The sequence below is a fragment of the Canis lupus genome, chromosome 33 (assembly GCF_011100685.1).
Source record: "Canis lupus familiaris isolate Mischka breed German Shepherd chromosome 33, alternate assembly UU_Cfam_GSD_1.0, whole genome shotgun sequence".
NCBI lineage: Eukaryota > Metazoa > Chordata > Mammalia > Carnivora > Canidae > Canis > Canis lupus.
Window position 1 is genome coordinate 13,308,950 of NC_049254.1, and position 22,980 is coordinate 13,331,929.

The 22,980-nt window shown below is 38.2% G+C and overlaps 1 long non-coding RNA gene across 1 annotated transcript in view; it reads right to left on the minus strand.

The window, feature by feature from the left end:
* LOC119867290 overlaps positions 1 to 21,075 on the minus strand; it is a 37,964-nt gene extending 16,889 nt beyond the window's left edge. Inside the window, exon 1 of the long non-coding RNA XR_005383064.1 lies at positions 20,938 to 21,075. This is a non-coding gene — a long non-coding RNA (uncharacterized LOC119867290). The remainder of the gene's footprint in view (positions 1 to 20,937) is intronic.
* Between the last annotated feature and the right edge of the window lie 1,905 nt (positions 21,076 to 22,980).

Below are 22,980 nucleotides of genomic sequence, written 5' to 3' on the forward strand. Positions count from 1 at the left end.
ATGGTAGGGGTTTTTTTTGTTGTTAATAAAGAAGCAAAATAGCATATTTTCCTAACATATTGAACACATCTTTTAAATATAACATGATGCTAAATTACATTTAGCAATTACAGCGTGATTTATTCTCCCCCTCTTGTTATAGGGCTATTTATGGCTTCTGGCAGTTAATTTATCAGTGTTTTAAATTTTTAAAAACTTCCTACTAAATAGAAAGATTGGTTAGTGAAATGTATATAGAGTTTATGGACTTCTCTCCAGTGTTCCATTCACCTCCTATAAATAACAATAGCACTTATTACTACTTCTGTGTTTTTTTCCCCCTTGGTATCTCTCCAATGCTTATAACAGTCTGACACAGACAATATTTGTTGAATAAATTGAGCCAGGCACTGTATTTACTACTTTACTATAGTTAATCTCATTTAATCTGATTAATTAAGTAGTCTTCATTAAATTCTATGAGGCCAATTAGAATTATTATCACAACCTCATTTTATAAACTCAAAAACATGAGTCTGAAAAACACTGAATGAATTTCTAAGATTTCAGGGAATCACTGTTAAAACTAATATCCCAAGGTGGGTATTAGAAGGTGGTTGGGTCCAGGGTTTTATAATTGTTTAGTCCAGAGGTCAGCAAATTATGACCAAAGGCCAAATCAGGCCCACTGCCTGTTTTATTGGAACATAGCTCACTCGGGATCTTGGGGTGGCTCAGAGGTTTGGTGCTTGCCTTTGGCCCAGGGCGTGATCCTGGAGACCTGGGATGGAGTCCCACGTCGGGCTCCCTGCATGGAGCCTGCTTTTCCCTCTGCCTCTCTCTCTCTCTCTCTCTCTTACTGTCTTTCATGAATGAATAAAATTTTTAAAAAAATCTTTAAAAAAAAAAGGACCATAACTCACTCATTTCCACAAGGTAATCTGAAATAAGGAATACTATAAACTCCCAACTTCTTATTTCCTATATATCAAAAAATAATATACATGCTGAAAATATTTGGCAATCTTGTTGACAGTATTTTAATAGATAAACTGTGTTTATATTTGTCAGATTAACCATAATCAGATCTTAAAACATTAAAACATATGGACATTTACTAATTTATTTTTTAACTTTCTGTCCTGAGGTTCAAGGATCATTTAATAAGAAACAGCAGCATATTGGAGAAAGCTTAAGTGAAGTCTGAATCCAAGGAAATTGCAGAATCCAAGGACGGGAAGGGTTGCCACATCTCACAGCAGGAATGCACCAAGAACTAGAACCCAATCAGGGCCCATGGTCACTTACTTCTCCAACTCTCCCTCTTTCGAAAACCACATGATCTCAATGCTCCTTGTCTGCTTATCGAACACACATGGCCCACAATGAGTGTCCCTAAGTGGTGGCCTTAGATGCTATATGACCTTATACATTTAGTTTTTGTGGCCATTAACACAGTCTCTGTGTCATATTCCTTGTTTAAGCATCTAATGCACTATTGCTGGGGGAATATGTGATATGAAGATCTGTCTCTTCCCATGTTATAAAGGGTCAAATTCTCAAAAAAAGAAAAACTGTATGGAGGCGAATAAATGATTGTCATCACTACCATGCCCTATTAAATGATTCAAAATGTGATAGGGGTATATGGCTGTCCTTCAGATTGCACTGTGACACTGTAATGAACCACTATTACTCATAGGAGTCTATCAGCTACTATAGTTTTGCTTATCTGGATAAAAGGTGGAAAATAGTGCTCTCATGTGATTTAAAGAGGGGCCCTGGGTGGCTCAGTCGGTTAAGCATCCCACTCTTGATTTTGGCTCAAGATATGTCTCAGGGTGGTGAGATTGAGCCCTGCACTGGGCTTCTGTGCTCAGTAGGAAGCCTGCTTCCTATTCTCTCTCTTCCTCTCCTTTTGCCACCCACTCACTCCCACGTCACCCTGCATGCACATGTGTGCTCACACACTCCGTCTCTCAAATAAATAAATAAATCTTAAAAAAAAATGTACTATGTTAAAAAGAAAAGGCTTTGTTATTTTCCAAAATATTATATTTAGAACTAATGGAAACAGATGATAAATGTTGTTCCTTAAAATATTTAACTTGGTATATATTCTTAAACAAATTATATAATTAAATGAAGTCATTGAGATGATGATTTGCATTACTTTGATATGCTTATAAATGTCACTTTTTTTGCTTCTTAATCTGACCTACATATTTGCTTACCTTCCTTGTATTTCTTGTAATATTTATACTTAAAAAATAGGAATGCCAATAAGTACCACAATTTTATAGGACTATCAAACAGCAGAATGTCTAGTCTATTGGCAGACTTCAATGAAATTACCATGTCTCTGTTTCAGTATACCTTGTAGCAATTTTCCAACTCATTCTTAAGATTACATTTTTTAAATGATTTTATTTATTTATTCATGAGAGACACACGGGGGGAGGGCAGAGACACAGGCAGAGGGAGAAGCTGACTCCATTGCAGGGAGCCAGATGCGGGACTCGATTCCAGGACTCCAGGATTATGCCCTGGGCCTAAAGCAGACGCTAAAGCACTGAGCCACCCAGGGATCCCCTAAGGTTACATTTATAATGCAGTATTAATCCATTTGCAAATTCTGAACTGAGGTCATAAAGTTGACCTACAAAATTAACAGTATACTAGTGTTCATCCAACAGCTAAGTATAACCTCCAATTATTTTGTAATTGTTTTGATGAGTATAGTTTCTTTTGTTCATGAAAATGATAATCCATTCCCAGCTGAATTTACACTTGGGATTGTTCCCCCTTGTGAAACAAAAGATTCCCATTTGTAAATTAGTTGATCCAGATTGGTGGTGTTTCCACAAACCAAATTACAGTGTCTTCCTCTATAAAATTCTACTTTATTTCATGAGTGAAACTGTGATTTTGGACTATGAATTATCATGTGTCTTTGAATCACATCACATTTACTCAGTGTCTATAATATTCAAAGTATTGTTTATGTTGGAAGTCTGAGCTACAAAAAAGAACAAGTCACTGCCTTCAAAGAGCTTCCATTTGTTAGAGAGCAGTCACTGAATCATCTAAGCCTGATTAACCGTAGCACATGTTATAATAGAGTAGGAATAGGAATAAATACCTCGAGAGAAAAGAAAAAGACTCTGTTAATCTGGAAGTGAGACAAGGAAAAAATTGATGTGACCTGAACTTTGAATTTGGCCTTAAAGGAAAAAAGGAAAATTCAGAAAGTATGGTGTGGTAAGGTAAAATTAGTAAAAGGATTGTGTCTAGGATGTCTGCATTATATTGGGGAAGGAGGAAATAAATAAGGCTGGATAAATAAGATGGGACCATGGTACAAAAAGCCCTGTAGGGGCCAAGTGGTTGGCACAGTCGGTTGAGCATCTAACTCTTGATTTCAGCTCAGATCATGATCTCAGGGTCCTGAGTCGAGCTCCATGTTGGGCTCCATACTCAGCTGCGAATATGCTTAATATTCTCTCTCTCCCTCTGTCCTCCTCTGCCCGTGTTCTCTAAAATAAATAAATAAATCTTTTAAAAAAATAGGAAGTTGAGGGATCCCTGGGTGGCGCAGCGGTTTGGCGCCTGCCTTTGGCCCAGGGCGCGATCCTGGAGACCCGGGATCGAATCCCACGTCGGGCTCCCGGTGCATGGAGCCTGCTTCTCCCTCTGCCTGTGTCTCTGCCTCATTCTCTCTCTCTCTCTGTGACTAAAGGTGGTTTATCCCAGAAATGTGAGCTTGGTTTAGTATCCTAATTATTTTAAAAGTTTAAAAGCTGAGATTTAGAACTAACATAAAGCTTCAATAAGCACACATAGGGTAAATGATTGGTTAAGAGAAATTAATCTTAAAACTGAGGTCTTATTTTCTTTTAGCTTAATGGACTCAGATCCAGTTGGATGTACAGAGGGGGCCGTGCAACCCAGGCCTAAGAGTCTCTGAATGACGTTCCCCTGGCCACATGATTGGTTTATATGTGGGTCCAACCAGAGTGAAGTCTAAGACTTCTGCGTGTTAGCTGAGCAAAGAGAAGCCTTCTCTTCTGGAACCTGAGTCATATCTCTGTTATTTCTAGAATTGCTGCAGCCATTTTGTCCTAAGAGTGAAGCTGACATATGAAGAAGGTCAGTGAGAAAATCATAAACAGATAATATAGGGATGATGCCCAGATCAAATCATTTACAAAGCTTTTTATACATCTGAACTCACTCAATTAATCCCAATCATAGTTGGTTGGATTATTTTTTATTAATTAAAGTAATAAATAACCATAGAAGAAAATCTGAAAATACAGATTAGCCTACCCTGTGTCCACTACTTTTGCATTTACCATAGAAATCTGACCATAATATTTAATGCAAAAATCTAAACTTAAGCTGAATTTGTATCATCCTCCTGAACAATATAAGGTCTCTAGAACACTGTAACTCTGACAATCCCTTACTATGTATAGCTGTGTATTTTAGGCATGTCTTTTTCTAGCCCCTCAAAATTATTTTTTGATGCTGTTTGCTTAGATTTACCCATATTTTTACATTTTGTTTTATCATCTTTTGACTCTCAGACCACCAATTCAGAATCACTTTCTTCTGTCCTAAAGCCCATATTTTAGACTTTCCTTAGGTTAGGGATTGGTGATTGCAAACACAGGGTTTTCTGTTTTTTGGTGGTTTTTTTTTTCTTTGTCTGAAATCTCTTCATTTTGCCCTTATTTAGAAATATTTTTTTAAAACATTTATTTATTTACTTATTTATTTTTATTTTTAAGATGTTATTTTTAAGTAATCTCTATATTCAAAGCAGGACTCAAACTTATAACCCTGAGGTCAAGAGTCGCATATGCTACCAACTGAGCCAGCAAGGAGCCCCTGAGATATATTTTTGACAGGCATGCAATTCTAAGGTGAGAATTATTTTCTTTCATCACATTAAAATTATTATTTCTTTTGCCTTCCATGGTTGTTTTCAGTTTGATGATTTTCTCCTGGTAATCTATTTTTTTTTTCTTTTAAGAGCTTCCTTGCCATGGGTGTTCTACATTCATCTACAAGGTGGCTGGGTGTTCTGTTGCTGTTGTTTTAAAAGCTTTCCTATTTGGGAATTGATGTAATTTTTAATATTTGAATACATATTTTCTATTAGTTTTGGAAAGTCCTCTACTATGACCTCTTCTAATATTGTCCTTGCCCCATTCTACCTCTCATCTCTTTCTGGAATTCCAATTTGTTGTATGTGAAATCCTGACACTCTCATTTATATCTCCGTGTCTTTTCATATTTTCTGCCTCTTTAGATCTCTGTACTGCATAGTTTTCAGTCCTATTTTCCAGTTCCCTAATTCTGACTTCAGCAGTGTCTAATCTGCTTTTAAAACAACCTATTACATTTTTTTATTCAAGTATTACACTTTTCATTTCTAGAGTTTTAAGTAGCTTATTTTCAGGTTATGTTGGTTATCCTTTAGTCTGTTATATCTTTAAACATATTAAATATATCAATTGTGTTGCTAATTCAAATAGTAAAAGCTTTTGTGGATTTGTTGATTCTGCTGGTTCTTGCTTATGGTGGCCATGTTTCCTGGTATATTTTATGATTTTTGATGGTGACTTAGTATTTCTTGAGATTTATCTGTAGGAGGTTTTTGATGCCTGTATTGAAACTACTTTCCTTCTATGAGTATTTGTGTCATTTTTTTTTCAAATTCTAGAGGAACACTACTAACACTAACTGGGCATCACTTTAAACTTAATATTCACCCTGATTTTTTTCAAACCATGTGGGTGGTATGAATTCACACTGTAATCCCTAGGGGTTGGGCTGTGGTTATGAATTCTGAGGAGACAATTTTCATCCTTAAACCTGTGCCAAAATTTGAACACTGCAATTTTCCTTGCAGTCCCCTTAGGAAATGGGGAATAGGATGGGTTTATTTCATTGTCACACTGAATAAGGGCACAGATTTACCACAGGTGTCTAGTTTATTTTTACACTGTGTATTATTCATCTTAGTGAAATGTAAATCTCAAAATTAGTTTCCCCATTTTGAGAGGACTTTTAGTCTTTTGTCTCTTGTGTTCAACACCCAAAAAGTGAAGTTCAAGTTCAAAAGATTTGGCAATTGCCACCAAAGTGAAAGACAATTTCAGTGTTCATCTTTTCCCTTAGGTTTTGGCATCTACATATTCCATTACTTCCATTACTCACGGAGGTGTTTAAACACAAGTTTCTTATTTTTAAATCCAGCATATTTATGGGTTTTCCTTTGTTGGTTTTATAAGTAGGAGTGTCAGTCTGTGTATCCAGTTCATTATGCTGCAAGATATGTAAGTCCTTTTTTTTTACATTTTTAAAAATTTAAATTCAATTTGCCAACATATAGTATAACACTCAGTGCTTATCCAATCAAGTGCCCTCCTCAGTGCCTGTCACCCAGTTACCCCATCCACACCCATCTCCCCTTCCACAACCCTTTGTTTTTTTTTGTTTTTTTTTGTTTTTTTTTTTTTTTTTTTTTTTTTTTTTTTTTTTTTTTTTTCACAACCCTTTGTTTGTTTCCCAGAGTTAGGAGTCTTTCATGGTTTGTCTTCTTCTCTAATTTTTCCCACTCAGTTCCCCTTCTTTCCCTTATAGTCCCTTTCACTATTTCTTATATTCCACTTATGACTGAAACCATATGATGATTGTCCTTCTCCGTTTGACTTATTTCACTCAGAATAATACCCTCCAGTTCTGGGATCCCTGGGTGGCACAGCGGTTTGGCGCCTGCCTTTGGCCCAGGGCGCGATCCTGGAGACCTGGGATCGAATCCCACGTCGGGCTCCCGGTGCATGGAGCCTGCTTCTCCCTCTGCCTATGTCTCTGCCTCTCTCTCTCTCTCTCTCTGTGACTATCATAAATAAATAAAAATTAAAAAAAAAATACCCTCCAGTTCCATCCACGTCAAAGCAAATGGTGGATATTTGTCTCTTCTGATGATGGAGTAATATTCCATTGTGTATAAACACCACATTTTCTTTAGCCATTCATCTGTTGAAGGACATCATAGCTTGATATGTAAGTCCTCTTTACGTGTCTTCTTTCGTGCTGTTCTGTTAGGTAAAGAACTTTCTTTCTACACTGTGCCAGTTGGCAATTTATCATCTCAGTTCCAAATTCATTCTTCATTGCCTGATGTGCAAAAATGCAGGTGGGCCTTGAGGTGCCTGGGTGGCTCAGTCGGTTAAGTGTCTGACTCTTGCTTTCAGCTCAGGTCATGACTTTAGGGTGGTGAGACTGAGGCCTATGTCAGGCTCTGTGCTCAGGGGGGAGTCTGCTTGAGGATTCTCTCTCTCTCTCCCTCTCTGCCCCTCCTCTGCCTTTTCCCCTCTAAACTAAATAAATAAATCTAAAAAAAAAATGCAGGTTGGCCTTTCAAATAGTTTATATTTGCCAGCTGACATAATGCTAAACTTCATCAATAGATGGAGGTGGAGAGACATTGCAGAATAAAGGGATTTTCTTCCTGTTGCTGGTATGTTTCTTCAAAAGCCTTCTCCAGCACCTGGCTCCTGTAGCACTCACTTCCCCAGGGCCTGGTTCCTGTGGTGCACATGGCTTCCCACAGTGCGTGCAGCTCTGCCAACGGCAAGCTCGGGAAGCTCAGGCAGCTTCTCCAGTGCAGGGCAGTCGGCAGCAGGAAGCAGCCAGTGACTTTCCTCTGCACCCCCTTGGGCGACTTCCTAGCAGAGTGCCTCCAGTGAGATACCTCATTGTGACCAGCTTTCCCCCTGCATCCCAAGGTGGGACTTCCACCACAGCAACTTCTCTGCCATTCAGCAAGTCATGGGGGTAACCTTCTCTGGATCTCAGACCTGGGGTGGAAGGGGAGGAGTTCTTCCTTGGGTATTCCGTCTCTGCCATGGGTGGGAAGTGGCTGATCCTTACATTTGCTTGCTTTCTTTTCTTTCTTTCTCTTTCTTTCTTTCTCAGACTTTTCGTTGTTGTTGTTGTTTTGTTTTTTTTGAGAGAGAGAGAGAGAGCAGAGGCACAGGGACAAGCAGAGTGCAGAGCCCAATGTGGGGCTCAGTCCCATAACCATGGGATCACGACCTGAGCCAAAGGCAGAAGTTTAACCAACTGAGCCACCCAGGCACCACATTACATTTGCTATTTCTATCTATATTCTTTGGAGTTCTCTTTACTTCTTTAATAGTCAGTTCCTTCTTAAGCAGATACCCAGTTTCCTTATATTAAATTTTCCTCGTTCAGTTCACCACATGGTTTTGGTCTCCCGATTCCACCCTAACTGATAAACCCATCTTTATTGGTGTGTGTGTGTGTGTGTGTGTAATTTCCCTCCTCACCGAGATTCATGTCAGCTCACCTACCATCACCATTCTGGTTCAGTTGTATTAGAATGAATCATATGAAAATGCCATTTTTGTGGGTCAAAAATAGTATTGGCCATTCCATGTGATTCAAACTAATATTTTCTCTGTAGTTCCCACTGCATATCTCTGCCGGCACTTAACCTATTAATTGAAAATACCAACTTTTTAATGTAATATCACCTACTATAAGAATACATACTCTTGGGAATAGTTTTTAGTCTTTTATTCTTAATGCCTAAATGCTTAATCCAACTCACAGTAATTACTTATATGCTTTAAAAAAACAGTTTGCTGAACTAATTGAATACTGGCAAATCATTTATTCTCTCTAATCTTCAATTTCTTCCTCTTCTAACTAGAATCATTAACACTTGCTGTATTAAATTCAAAAGTTCTCAAAATGGGGGCACCTGGTGGCTCAGTGGGTTAACCATCTGCCTTCGGCTCAGGTCATGATCCCAAGGTCCTGGTATCAAGTCCCACTTCAGGCTCCCTCCTCCATGGGGAGCCTGTTTCTTCCTGTCCCTCTGCTGGTCCCCCTGCTTGCTCTCTCTCTCTGTCAAATAAATAAATAAAATATTTTTTTTAAAAGTTCTTAAAATGAACTAAATGAATATTTGTTCCTACCTCCTTAGTATAATTGAAGGCAGATCATGCTATTAACTGTTATGTTTTATGTTTTTATGTTCAAAAATAATTGAGGAATTACTAAGTTATTCTAAGTCCTACTAATCAGATACAAAACTAATATTTTCACAGTTATTTCTAGTACTTTTTCTATGAACATTTTAAAAACTAAAATTGAAAATATACATGTGTAGCTTTTTAAATTGTTTTTTCCATTCAATGTAACATTGTAATATTCTCCTAGGTCATTAATCTTTTAAACACATGTATTTATTGGCTGAGTATTATATGAATAACCATCAATAATTTATCAAGTTATTTGGGCATTTACTATGTTTTAATACTTTGAAATTAAAATAATACTAAATTTGAATTAAGTATACAAATGTTTATGCACATCTCTCATTGTTTCCTTAAAATCAACTAGTGGGAGGATATACTGGATCAAACCATACAAATATTTCCATGATTTTTTGAAACTATCGCCAAATTTCCTTTCAAAAACCACATACTAATTTGCACTCCAACATAAAAATAGCATTTCAATCATACTCAGCAACAAAATGGTCTGAAAAAAATGCCAATTCAGTTGTTGAAAATACTATTTACTTATATTTGTATTTCTTTTATTTTTAGTATGGTTGTATGTGTTTTCATATTCATTCCTTTTGATTTTAGCTATCTATTTCTATACAACTCAGTTTGTTTGTTTAAGTAAACTCTATGCTCAATGTGGGGCTTAAACCCAAGACCCTGACTTCAAGAGTCACATGCTCCACTGACTGAGCCAGCCAGGTGCTCTGCACTTTGGGTTTTTTTTTTTTTTTTTTTTTTTTTTTTAAGTGAGGTCAGCATGTTTTTATTTTTAAAAGCTATTTATTTATTTATTTATTTATTTATTTAATTTATTTTCATTTTTAAAAGTTCTTTATAGCTATTAGTAAATTTTTCATATAATTTGAAAGTGTTTATTTCTTTTCATTTTAGTTATGATAGGTTTGTGAAATTTTAATTTTTATAGTCCATCTTGATTATGTATTCAATATATAATCAATCCTTCTCCTAGTGTTTCTTGAATTGATTTTACATTAGGAGGATCCTTCCCCATCCTGATATGAAAGTGTCAGCTCTATCCTACCCTTTTCTATCCAGTCCTAGCTTTTATTATTTCAGTTTTAGTGTATCACATGAAGCAGAACATGACTTTTTTTCCTAAAAAGATAATAATATACTTATTATTTAATAATCAGAAAGCTGACCTTAATATATTTGCAAAATCTATAGACAATTCCAGGTATTTTTCAGGGGCTGGGATTTGGGAGAACTAAGCAATGTGCTTAAAAAAATCTAATACAGTGATAAGTATGGTTTTGCTTTATTTGTTTTATGACTGTCTAATAAAGTATATAGTGTCCATAATGGCCTAGCCTTTACAGGTCTTTTATTATTTATGATTTTCATTAAAGAGATCATTCTTCCCAATATGTGAGTGAATCCTGTTTGCTAAAGTGAATTTTCCTAGCTTATAGATGGTAGGCATGTTACTAGTCAATCGTCCTGAGAATTTGAAATACCGTCTTTACTGAAGAAGTGTATGTGTGCACACAAATGTGCGCACACACACATACACATCTTATGTTTGTGAAATATCTGACAGCAATTCCAGCAGAGCTGTAGGAAATAAATGATAGCTTCACAAAGTGCTTCTCCCTACACCATTCTTCTGTCTTCCAATACATTCTACTTTGCTTGCTTGCCACAACTGATGACCCTTTTACATTTTTTTCCTCTCAACCAGCATCTCAGACATCCAAAGTCCTCAGGTTAGGTGTGTGAGGGCAAAGGAAGTTTCTAGGGTGTTATACTTAGGTATGACACATAGTTTCCTGGACTGTTTTGGAATTCCCCAGGAGATTTTGGGCCCCCCCACGCAACCATTGAATTTGCTATACATTTTCCATCAGCAACTGAAAATATTTTCCTCAAGTCTCCTTGGAAATACTGAATGGATCAATCAAAAGTCTTACTACAAACAACAAACTGCCATTCTGGCTAATTTATTCAGAAAAAAAGACCTTAACTTAAAATCCCTGTTGAACCAGGAGTAGAGGCTATCCTGCCAGGCAAAGTGCCCCACAAAATGCTGTAGAGCCAGCATCCCAATATGACTGCCACTACCACTGCCACTGCCACTACCCACCGCCAGCATGGATTCTGAATAGTTCCTGCTTCTTCATGTCCTTTCTTTGACTCAGAGACCAGTGAGGGTGAATCTGATCAGCAGACTTAATGACATAGCTGCAAGGGAGGCTTGAAAAGTGCGTTGCTGGTATTTTCAGTGCCTAACACGAGGGCTGCCCATTTTTTTTTTAATTTTTTTTTTTTTTTTTATTTATGATAGTTACAGAGAGAGAGAGAGGCAGAGACACAGGCAGAGGGAGAAGCAGGCTCCATGCACCGGGAGCCCGATGTGGGATTCGATCCCGGGTCTCCAGGATCGCGCCCTGGGCCAAAGGCAGGCGCCAAACCGCTGCGCCACCCAGGGATCCCAGGGCTGCCCATTTTATGAGAAAGGGATTCAGATGCCAGGTAGATATCAGGAATGTCAAGCATCCATTTCCCAGACGAATACCCAGAAAAATCTGGACACTGAGTGACTAGAAGTTCTCAAAGCGATTGATAGCATCTCCTTATACCATCTTGACCTTGTTATTTAACAAATATTTACTAATAGAAATCTACCATATGCCCAAGACATGATATAATATATAAAAAATTCTTGCTATCCTCAGAAGACTATAATTTAGCTATGGAAGCAGAACTTATATCAATAAGATTTTTAAAAGTTCATTTAATTAAAACAAAACCAATTTAAAGTAGTGCATAACTGTTGCCTTAGTTTGGGCTTCTCTCAAAGCGGAACCAGAGGCAAGAACTTGGGTCAGGGAGTCTATTTTGTTTTTTTTGTTTGTTTGTTTTTTGTGTTTTTTTTTTTTAATTTTTATTTATTTATGATAGTCACAGAGAGAGAGAGAGAGAGAGAGAGAGGCAGAGACACAGGCAGAGGGAGAAGCAGGCTCCATGCACTGGGAGCCCGACGTGGGATTCGATCCCGGATCTCCAGGATCGCGCCCTGGGCCAAAGGCAGGCGCTAAACCACTGCGCCACCCAGGGATCCCCAGGGAGTCTATTTTGGACTTGGTCCCAGGAAACAGGAGTCAGGGAGTATGGAAAGTGCGTGAGAAAAAGAGGAAAAGCCAATATAGTAGTGCCATTGAAAGGTCATTGTTGTAGACAATGGAGGCTCAGTTCTGCTGGGATCTTTAAGAAACATATAGAATAGAAATGGCCACCTAAAAACAGCAGGTGTAAGTATTTATGTGCTGGTTCCCACACCTCACGGATGGAGGGTTTTCCCCAGGAACAATAACTCCCCCACACTTCCGGACTGGGCTTGTCCACAGCACCAGGTCCCTCATGCTGGAGAAAGTCCCTGTGAGCAAGTGCCTGAGGTATATGAGGTGAGATGCCCACTGAGTGAGGTGAGACCGAGCATACACAGGCCTTGCCATGAGAGCTGCAGCTGCGATCAGAGGTGGGCCAAAGGGATGTGATAAGGGTCCCAGGGATGACTGTTACAACTGTCAACCTACAGGAACACTTAATGGGGGTGATGCATTCAAATGAGTGCAAGGTCACTACAGGCTGCAGCGTTAGGGGAGGCTTCCTGAGGGAGGCTGGACTCCAACTGTGCCTAGAAAGAATTGACAGAATTACTCATGCCCGAAATTTTTCAGCACATCAGGTTCTGGAGTTTTCCAAAGTCTGGCTTTGCTGAAAGCAGCAGTTATATATTTCAGTGCACGGCGCTTCTGTGATTCTGTCTATATTCTATTTGCAATACAGAATTTGCAATAACATTACACTGAGGTTATAGCATTTAGGCATCTTTCAAATGCTTGTCCAGGCTTTGACACCAAAACAGATTCCCTCCATTTCAAGTAATTTTACAGTACTAGAAATTCTGATAAAGTTAATAGGGGTTATTTTAAGAGTCTTTATGCACAGAAAATACAGGCTATGATAATTTAACTTCGTGATGGTTCTGATAAAATAAGCTATTACTACTGGGTAAAATAGGTAACATATTTTTTCCCTTTGAGTTTCTGTAACATTGCTTATAAGGGAGCTGCACAATAAAAAATAGAAATAAAGAAATTTTTGTTATATTTAGGAGCCAACAATTATATCAAAATATATATATTAAAAAGCATTAAAAAAAAGCATTTATTTATTCATTCATTCATTCATGAGAGACACACAGAGAGAGAGAGAGGCAGAGACACAGGCAGAGGGAGACGAAGGCTCCATGCAGGGAGCCCGACACAGGACTCAATCCTGGTACCCCAGGATCAGCCCTGGGCCGAAGGTGGCACTAAACCACTAGGCTACCGGGGCTGCCCTATTAAAAAGCATTTATAATCTAAATATAAAATATGGGCCTATCAAGAGTTAAATTTTTTTCACACCTTCATCTTATTGATTGCTGTCACTATGATCTAGTCCTTATATTGGAAGACATAAAACTTCATTTCTCTTACAATATATATGGTATAGGGGCGGCTGGGTTGCTCAGTTGGTTAGGCATCTGACTTTTTTTTTTTAATTAATTAATTAATTTATTTATTTATGATAGTCACAGAGAGAGAGAGAGAGAGAGAGAGAGGCAGAGACACAGGCAGAGACAGAAGCAGGCTCCATGCACCGGGAGCCCGATGTGGGATTTGATCCCGGGTCTCCAGGATCACGCCCTGGGCCAAAGGCAGGCACTAAACCGCTGTGCCACCCAGGGATCCCCAAGGCATCTGACTTTGGCTCAGGCCATGATCTTGGAATCCTGAGAAGGAGCCCCACATTCAGGCTCCCTCCTCAGTGGGGTGTCTGCTTGTCCCTCTGCTCCTCCCCCCCATTCTCTTTTGCTCTCTCAAATAAATAAATGAAATCTTTAATAAAAAAAAAATTGTATAGTATAGATTTTGCCTCAACCTGTCTTGCATATTCCTCAATTATTTCAAAGCCGAGTGTTTTCAGACTTATAAGTGGCTGATTTACAAATGGTCCTAGCATAAGGACAATTTGTTGTCTGCTTTCCTCTCTTTCTCACATTTAGTTACTAGTCTTTCTCCTCCTGTGAACACTCTCCACAGAAAACTGCTAATCTGATCTAAGCTGATAATAGTATAGAAAGGCATAGAAATATGTATAAGAACTCCATACACCAAACCCCCTATTTGCTTCTCATTCCAAAAGGACACAGACTAATTGAGGAATGTAATATTCTATAAAAATGGAAAATAAGTATGTACCCTAAGTCTGACCATCCCAAATTAGCCATTTTTCCTTCCTTTCTGTCTCTGCCTATTTTCAGGTGTGGTCATATTATATTTACAATTTTGGAGCCTGACCTCATCCATTAACATTATATAGAAAAACTTTTACTGTTATTATATATCTCATAACATTCTATAAAATGAAATATTTTATTGAAATTTTACACACAAAAATGCCAGCACCATTAACCTCTTAAACCTTTGAAGGTATACAGTAGTTCCCTTTAAAACATCCATAAATTTTTCCAGCTATCCCCTCTAATTAAATTTGCCTTTACTCAAACTCACTATTAAAAATAAATACATGCACATTAAATAGGTTAATTGTATAGTATATAAATTATATCTCAATAAAACTATTATTTCAAAAACATTACGATAAAAAATAAATACAAATCCATTTCTCCCCATATGTGATTACATTTTCAATCACTCGATAGTGTTGCAGGATGATTTACTAAATTTTTTTAAAAAGATTTTATGTATCTATTCATGAGAGATACAGGGAGAGAGGTAGAGACACAGGCAGAGGGAGAAGCAGGCTCCTCGCAGGGGGCCGATGTGGGACTCCATCCCCGGGATCATGCCCTGAGCTGAAGGCAGGCACTCAACCGCTGAGCCATCCAGGAGTCCTGATTTACTGAAGTATTAATTTGTGTTTTGGCCTGTGCATTTTCTCTGCCCTCAATCCCAGATGTTAGCCTAGGATTTTGCATGTCCTTTCTTCTCTTTTCAACTTGAATAAAAATCCGAATTTGCTTAAGAGTTTCTGCAAGGTTTCTAAGAGAAGGAAGGGAGAAAGGGAAGATCATTTGAAAGTGGCAAGAGGGGAAAAGGAGGGCTGTTCTCTACTCTTGGACAAGTCAAGATCAGATAGGGAACAGAATTCTGGGGTAGGTGGCCCTGGACTGGGATACCTGACAGGGCTAGGTCCCAGGCACCAACATAACCAGCCTTACCAGAACTTGCCATGCCCTGGCAGTGTCAGCAAAACATCAGGATTCCTGAGGTAAAAGGTCCTCATGTATTGGCACAGGTTCCAGTGGAAACTAGGGTTGACTGTGGGTAATCAGAACTGTTTCCCAGAAGCTTTGTGACAAAATTCAAGAGAATCTGGCAATTTTGCATGAAATGTTTCAGGGATAGGGAGTCCCCCCAATCACAGACTGAATCTTTCACCAGCCTGGAGGTCAATGATGAAGGATCAGGCTTAAACTGATTTATGGGATAAAAAGAAATACAGTCATTTTTTACCAAGAACATTCATAATCATTATACCAGGGCTACAATTGTACAGACTGATATTATTTTGTAAATTTCACTTCCTGTATGATGTTACTGATCAGTTTTTTAAAAGAAGGCTTTTTTTTTTTTTCCTCCCACAATGGAGTAGCATTGCTCTATTTTAAACCTGAAAGGAATCTCATAGATCTAACCCATCCCTGTCATTTCACAGATTAAAAACTTGAACCTGCAGGTTAGATCCCCCAGAATTACAGCATCAAATGGACCTGAGCTAGAACAAGTATCCTCACTCCTGGGCACAAATTCTCTACTTTCTCGGAATGAGACTCGCAGTCTCCACAGCACGGCACTAGTAGATTGATGAGTTATCAAGTCCTGTCTGTCAGCCTTGGAATTATTTACTCTATGGATAGAGATGTTGAGTTGGATAATCATCATACATTTACTTACAAAGATTGGCTTTTGTGCAACTCACTTGAGAATGGTGAGCTTTCAAGTCTGTATTGTTAACCAGAAGAACACCACTGCCACCTAAGTCACACATTCTCGATGGCCCTTCTCCCAGCAACAGCGGCAAGCAACTTCATCATTATTGTATATTGTATTTAAAAAGTGCATTATCTCTGCATTTGTCTCTTTTAGGGATCCTACAGTGATTCCTGAAAGACACACTTTGGCCTACATTTTTATTACTTCTGTAACATGGCAATGAAGTAATTCAGAAGTAAAGAACCAGCAGGAATGACAGCATCAGACGTAAAAGGTCAGAAATATTGTGAAGCAAAAGAAATGGCACATTAAGCAAGGTTTAGTTTTACCCAAAGATGTGCAAACAACATGAAAGAGTAAAATAAAGTAGACGGTTTCTTTTGTTGCACACAGGCTAGAAATATCAGTGCGGAGTGGCATGCGTGTGCACAGTTTATTGTGACACATGCAGAACGGTTCTTCTCTTCATTGTCATCCTTTGCACGCTGGTTAAACATTTGTTACACATTTTATCACCATTTAAGCACTTTCCTACTCAGTAACTTAGAAGCAATTCAAGCAATTTTAAATTCCCACTCTGAGAAAATAAAACTGCCATTAGAAGAAAACACATTTACTTTGATTTATTCTCATCGATACATTTTAATTCAAAAATATTTTTTTCTGATTCCATCTTTGTTCAATAATTCCAACTACACAGTATGGTTTTGTTGAAGGAATCAACAGATCATTTTTATCAGGTAACCTAACTAATTTTGTACCTATGGTTTGGGCTTTATTTCTGAGAGTGATTTTTCTCGTTATATAAATATGTCAACATTTGTTTCTGGTAAACAGATTATTTTGTCATATTACCAAGTCACCAATGCTGAAGTTCAAATTCAGAAACAGGGATGTCAAGTGAGCAGCCTGACAGCTCTGGCAAGAATTTATAGGGTCAATTTTGAGAAGTTTCCCAAGATCAGTAGTGAGTCCTGAGTACTCTGAGACCAAAAACTTGGTTTTGTCAACATACTCAGATTTGATCAATTCAAGTAAGTTAATTCATATTTAAGAAATGCAAAAAAATAATAAAAATAAAACTGATCTGTAAACCCAGATTCACTTGTTTATAATGATAGGAAGAACTTGTGCTATGAGGTCAACAGAATTGGGTTCTGATCTAGGCTCACTAATAAGCGTGAGAGCAAGTTACTGAGTTTCTCTGAGACTCCAGTATTTGCATCTGTAAAATGCAACAACATGAGGATGAAAAGAAATACATCAAGTATTTAGCACAATGCCCAGAACCGAGTGCATGGTAGCTGTTATGCTGATCATGACGATGGTAATGATGGTAATTTGAAGAGATGGAGGAGGAGAACATAGTAGAAGAGGAGGGGAAAGGTGGTGCAGGAGGCTGCAGGAATCACAGGGATTATTAGACTCTGTTGGCTGGTCAGCACACTTCCATACTTTCTTCTTGAGTTTATTTATTTTTTTTTAATTTTTTTTAAAATTTTTATTTATTTATGCTAGTCACACACACAGAGAGAGAGAGAGGCAGAGACACAGGCAGAGGGAGAAGCAGGCTCCATGCACCGGGAGCCTGACGTGGGATTCGATCCCGGGTCTCCAGGATCGCGCCCTGGGCCAAAGGCAGGCGTGAAACCGCTTGCGCCACCCAGGGATCCCTCTTCTTGAGTTTAAAGACAGTCAAAAGAGAATTAGAGGGTACTTGTTTAAAGCCAAGTGAATTAAATGGAATACTACAAAAGCTTGAATCTTTAAGCCATGAGGATCTGGGAGATTCATCTCTACTGTCGGCATTCACCCATCTGGCAGACAGGTTGTTTCGATTCCACTGCCTAGCGCAATGCTTGGCAAATGGCAGTTAATAAATGGTTAATGAGTAAATAGGTAGAGTACCCCCACCCCAACAGTGCAAGAGATAGAGACGGTTGCTTTATCTTTATCTTTGGTCACCTATTTCTGAGCTCAATAGAGGTACTGCTCACTTCCATTTCTCTCCAATGGACACAGAATTTCTTCTGTTATATGAACACAGAATTTCTTCAGTAATATAATTAAGTGATTCACAGATTTCTCTGTTACATCAATCACATTTTAGACATTGTCTAATTAAACTCAAATCACTTTGTCATTCACTGCAATCATATTTCCAAATTCTGCAAGTTCTGCCTTATAACCTAACATATGCTTGTGATACAGACTGGCTAAAGGCTCCTGAAACTCACGTTTTCTTTGTTCTGGCACACAGCTAGATTACATTTCTCCTGAACAACTCAGTTAGGCGTGGCTACATTACTGAGTTCTAACCACAAGTGATCTACATTTCTTCTAAGCCTGGTTCCTCCAGGTTCCTTTTCATAATTCAGCTCTCTATCTTCCTTTGTCCAAATGAATGTAGAGAATTCTGTGGTCCTTGAAGACGGTGAAGCAAAATGAAATGCAAAGGCGTGGGTTGCAGAAAAATCACATGAAGGAGAGACTTCCTATTTCTTCACCATCACATGCACATCTATCTACCCCTGTTGGATTGTAATGTGAATGAGAAATATATTTTTACACTATTAAGTCACTGAGATTTGGGGGTTATTTTTCATGATAGTTCATCTGTCCTGAGTAATTTAGAACTGTATTCATATCACTCTACTGATTTTATTTTAAGTATATGTACAACTTGAGAACTTGGGATGGTTCATTTTTGTCTTATATTGCATATTTACATGGTTACTTAAGCCTGGCCTTTTTCTTCAGTCCTCCTAATAGCCCATATCACATCAAATCTATCAATAAGCAATCAATTTTTCTCCCTAAATATCCATTTCTCTTCCTTCCCACTAACTATGCCTTGTTTATCAGATTCCTGATTTTCCCACTTGGGTCACTAAAATAGCCCCCTATGTTTTCTGCTTGCTACCAGTCTTCCATTCCTTCAATTTTGTGTTCTATCAGAAGAACAAACTGGTCTGTCTTCTTCAGCCAGAGTGATCTGACATGAAAATATGATTATCATTTCTTTGCTAAAAATTCAGTAAGTCCCCATCACCTCTTGATTAATATCTAAATAAATGAGCCTTCTTTTAGAGCCTTTTTGCTTGCTTCTCCCTCCCTAAATATTATGGCTCAGTGGTTCCCAAGTTTGGATCTAAAATAACTAGGTTCCCAGACATTGTGGAAGAGTTCTGGAACACACAAGTGGTCCAGACCATTATTTGTTGACTGAACAAATTATATAGCTTGAACAGGTATGCATTACAATGAAATGAGCCAATATACACAATACACATAATACAGGTCAGTTATTGTTATCACCATCATCTTCCAAGTGTATGAATTTGCTATTGTGATTAATAAGATAAGAAATTATTTAAATGTAACTGTAATATATTTCTCAATCACAGGATGTTAAAATATAGCAACTCTCTTGTGCATCAAGGGCTCAATATTTTGAAGTTAAATAGGGAGCCACACTTGATTATTTGAGAACTACTACTCTAGCCATTCCAAGCTGTTGGAAATTCCTTGAATGGACAGTGACGTTGATTCTATAAATGTGGTGGATTCTGTGGCTTGGGTTGCTTAACCCCTATTCCACCTTACTTTTTAGGGTGACTTCTTGTGCTGCAGAGCCTAGAAAGCTGATGCTACTTTCTCAGCTTCCTTTTTTAAAAGTATTTTTATTTATTTATTTTTAAGTCATTTCTACATCCAGCATGGGGCTCAAACTCATAATTCCAAAAACCAGAGTCATATGTTCTACCGACTGAGCCAGCCAAGTGCCCCTTGACTTTGTTTGCAGAAAGAGTTCTTTTTTAAAAAAAATTTATGTATTATTTTATTCATTCATTCATTCATTCATTGAGAGAGAGAGATAATGAGCAGGGGAAGGGGCAAAAGGGAGAGAGAGAGAGAGAGAGAGTCTTAAGCAGGCTCCACACTCAGCACAGAGCTTGATGGGGGCTTGATCTCAGGACTCTGAGATCATAACCTGAGCCGAAATTAAGAGGTCGGCTGCTTAACCCACTGAGCCATCCAGGTGCCCCTGCAGCAAGAGTTCTAAATGCATAAAACTGACGTACTCCTGTTGAGATTTAGAGATTTAAAACAGGGCTGAGGTCATGTTCCTGCTCTCCTGACTGTTCTACTACTGGTTAGCAATTTTGTAGAGATTCTTTTCTTGAGCAGAGTTCCAGTGGCAACAGCATCATGAGTGCCTTCCTGATTCCTCATCAGGTCTTGTACTAATTCCAGTCATGGCCTCAGCGGGACTATAGTCTTTCGGGAATCATTCCTGGTGGGCTAGCCTACAGCCCATTTTTCTGGCCCTTTTGTGATTAAAATGACAATCTTGGTTTCTCTTTCCTACACTGAACCCTGAGTAATACAGGTTTTAGAAAATACAGGAGTACCTCCCTTACCCACGGGTGATATGTTCCAAACCCTAGTGGGTAGTACCAAACTATCTAATTCCTACAAGCAATGATAGAGTTTAATGTGTAAATTAGGCTTAGTAAGAGATCAACAATAGTAAAATAGAACAATCGTAACAATATACTGTAATAAAAGTTATATGAATGTGGTCTTTTTCTCTCAAAATATCTTTTTTTTTAAAGATTTTATTTATTTATTCATGAGAGACACAGAGAGAAAGGCAGAGACATAGGCAGAGGGAGAAGCAGGGTCCCTGTGGGGAGCCTGATGTGGGACTTGATCCCAGGACCCTGGGATCATGACCTGAGCCAAAAGTAGACACTCAACCACTGAGCCACCCAGGTTCCTCTCAAAATATCTTATTATATTATACTCACTCTTTTTCTTTGGATGATGTGTAATGATGATGAAATTCCTACGTGATGAGATAAAGTGAGGTGAACTGACACAGGCATTGTGATGTGGCGTTAGGCTACTATCGACCTTTATGATGATCCGTCTGGATTGGCCAAGGGTAACTGAAAACACAGAAAGAAAAGCTGCAGATAAGGAGGGACAATTGTATTGCTCTGTCTAATATGAAATGTCTGTCCCCTCCCCAGACCTTGTCCTCCTCTTGTCCTCAGTTCAAATGTCTTCCTAGAAAGCCTTCATCGACACCTTCAGTTGAATCAAAAGCCTTTCCTTTTTCCCCAGTCATAACTTTTAGGTGGCCCCTCTCACTATTATATAATAATGGTTTACATCTACCTATTACTTGTCTCTAAAAGTTAATTAATCAAGCTACTTTTTGTTAGTCACTTGTTCCCAGGCAGCTGTATGGTAAGGATTTGTGGAGTGGATGAATGAACAAATAGAGATTTCCATGAATAACAAATGACAACGAGTAACCAATCCATAAAGGAGGAAAGGCAGCCTGATGGGAAAAGACATGTGTAGTTTTCTCGGTACCATGTGCAAGTATATGTAAAATAAGGCAGAGCTGAAATGCCATGAGTCTACATATGTTTTCCTTAGACCCCTAACAAAGACTCCCATATGGTCTGGACCAGGGATTGGCAACTTTCTTCATAAAGGGACAGACAGTAAATATTTTAGGCTTTATGGGCCATATGATTTCTGTCACAACTACTCAACTCGGCTATTTTTGAGAGAAAGTGGCCATATATATAAGCAGATAATATATAAATAATGGGAGTGGCTGTGTTCCACTAAACCTTTATCTATGAACATTGAACTGGGAATTTCATATAATTTTCATATGTCACAAAATATTAGTCTTTTGGGTTTTTTTAACCATTAAAAAATGTAAAAAACATATAAAAACAGGTTGTGGGGGAAGGAGAGGAAGGGAAAGCAGATTTGGCCTGCAGGCAGTAGTTTGCCAATCCCTAGTTTAGAAGATTAAGGAAAGGTCTGGGTTTACACAGTGGAGTGACTTTGATTATTTTTAGTAGACTTTTGTGTGCATTTCAACTTCTTTCCATGTAAAATGGAGATTATAATATATTACTTATGTTATAATATATTACTAATATAATTAACTCTGATGTGAAAACAATAATGGTAAAAATAAAGGCTTTGAGACCTTAAGGACAGGCTTTTGTCACTTGTAGGTCTTTTTAGGTTTATAAATACTGAAATATCTTAAGTGTTTTGAGAGATAACATCTGATGGTAAGGCCTTGAAATTCTATATACATGGCAAAAATGTTGATGAGCAAGGGTGCCTGGCTGGCTCAGTTGGTAGAGCATGCAACTCTTGGTCTTGGTTTCATGGGTATATGACCCACATTGGGGGTAGAGGTTACTTTAAAAAATCAAATAAATGTAGAATCTTTTTAAAAAAGTGCTGATGAGCAGTATGTAGTAAGAGAGCATTCTCCCCTTCATTTATACCATGAGAAGTAAAGAGGTACAAATAATATGAGGAAGATTACCACTCCGTTTTTGTTCCCATCCAAAAATGGACAAATCACCTTAATTGCAGTTTTCAATAAAGCAGATGTCAAGAGATTAGAGGCCCACACATTATACCTGCTTTAGTCTCTAGGAGAGAAATTTTCTTGGAGCTTTTCAAAGACTCACAGAATTAGAGAGGTAGAAGGGATAACTCCTCCTACCAGCAATTCACAGGTAAGAAAGTCTTAGACATAGAACTGTGGAATGATGGCTAGTGGCAGGGCTGGGCAGGCCCCAGACTTTAAATCCCACTGCAGGGCTCGCCTCCTTTATCAGGCTTCAGAAAAAATTACGCTACTTGGTTTTAATAGAAATGGTTAAATCCAATCATGGATTTATAATTAAATCACATGTTTCCCTGAGTTGCAAAGGATTTCTGTTATATAAAATATGAAATCTAGCATAAGAAACCCTAATTTCTCATCTTTTATTGATAATATTTTCCATCCTCAAAGTCCT